We start from the raw sequence: 1,689 nt of genomic DNA, 5'->3' as shown, positions 1-1,689 counted from the left end.
TGTTTATACATGCATATACACATTTATGATTGAAATGGATAGATATAAACTAATACTACACAAATATGCTTTGTATTTGCATATATTAGATATGTATATGTGTGTGTATCTTGACTCAGAATCTAGTGCATTAATTGCTAGATCTGTTTTCATCTGTGCAAATTCCTTTGGAAAATGTTCTTGTTTCAGAATATTCTTTTATTACAAAAAGAACCCCTTCCTTTGCTATGATTCCTTTTCGATAGGCAATAAGCAAGCTTCTCTAACAGATGGCACTTCACTGGTTCCTCTCCTCCTCTCCACTCCCCATGTCATTATTTATTTTTAAGGAATCAGAAAATAAAATAGGATGCTTGTGGCTTTGCTCCAGTTGTGCTAGCCAAATCAGGAAACCTTGTGTCCCTTTACAGCTGTTTTGGATATTCATTTAATAGCCAAATTGAAGTTTATTCTTGGCTGAGAACTTCTGAAAGAGTTAGAGTGGAGAGCAAAATTGCAGTATTCAGTTATCTCTAGTGATGTTCTGATGGAACATTTTTCTCATTGCAAAATGCCAGTTCAGGTTTGAGGTGAGAAGGGTTTAAAAAAACACGCAAAAATATAATGTGGTAGAGTTGCATTGAGAAAAGTTGCACTTGAAGGTAAATGTTTGGAATCCATCATACATAATAGAGGAGACAGAGAACAGGAAAAAATATCTAGCAAGTTAACTTTTTTAAAAGTTTCCCAAAACGTGGTACAAAAAATTCCTTATAAAATATGACTAAGCAATACTAGATGCATTAGATATTTTTAATACAATCATGGTTAGTTATATTATAACACAGATATGTTTCAACTGTAGGCAGTAAAGCAAAAAAACAAGTGTATCTCTCACACTGATAAAAGCTTTTGGTCTGCTACCCACACAAGTGTTGCATTGTAATATTCTATTTGGTTTTTCTTTTCAGTATCAGAATGTGTTCTGCCTGTTATTAAGCTGAGAAAGAAACCTTCTTTGTGGGGTATGTGCTGACATTGAGTTTGCATTTTGTTTTTAAGTATCTACTGATACTAAGGGGAAAAAAACCCAACCAAACAAACCTCATCCAATCTGTCTTTCCTCTCTCCTTGCTCTCACATGTACCTTTCAGCCTTCTGCATAGTTGTTTACCAAAGCAGCCTGTCAACACAGCTGATGTTCATTTGTTATCGGTACAGTATTTTATTTTTTTGGTTGCATGAGGCTGATATATTCAGAATTAGTAGAAGTGATTTCTGTGATTTCTTGATTCTGTTGCCTGCTGCAACTACTAGACAGTTCTATCTTCCTAAAAAATCAGTTTGCTTTACAGTGTCTATTTCAAGGTAAATTCATGGAATTAATTATTTCTTAATACCATAAGAAATGTGGAAGATGGGATTGAGTGCACACTTAACAATTTTGCAGATGACACGAAGTTAGGTGCAGATGTAGACACTCTAGAGGATAGGATTCAGAATGGCCGTAATAAACTGGAGAAATGGTACAAAAATCAGTCAAATTAAATTCAAGGACAAATTCAAAGTGCTGTATGTAGGACAGAAGACTTGCATGCACAAATATCAGGGGTGGGCAATTATTTGGGCTGGAGGGCCACTTAGGGAGTTTTGGTGACCTGTTGCAGGCTGGTCAGCAACCCCCCCCCCCCCCCCCCCAACAGCTCACCA

General features: G+C 36.2%; 1 protein-coding gene across 4 annotated transcripts in view; it reads left to right on the top strand.

Annotated features, from left to right (window-relative positions):
• Positions 1-933: 933 nt before the first annotated feature.
• EPS8 (epidermal growth factor receptor pathway substrate 8) overlaps positions 934-1,689 on the top strand; it is a 104,187-nt gene continuing 103,431 nt past the window's right edge. For all 4 annotated transcript variants that reach the window (XM_019515593.1, XM_019515591.1, XM_019515592.1 and 1 more), the window contains exon 1: positions 934-1,004. The gene's annotated coding sequence lies outside the window, so the exon portion shown is untranslated. The remainder of the gene's footprint in view (positions 1,005-1,689) is intronic.

This window comes from Gavialis gangeticus, unplaced genomic scaffold, assembly GCF_001723915.1.
Source record: "Gavialis gangeticus isolate Ggan-Ray unplaced genomic scaffold, GavGan_comp1, whole genome shotgun sequence".
NCBI classification, from domain to species: Eukaryota; Metazoa; Chordata; order Crocodylia; family Gavialidae; genus Gavialis; species Gavialis gangeticus.
Note: the sequence above shows the minus strand (reverse complement) of the source record. Positions and strands in the feature narration are given on the sequence as shown.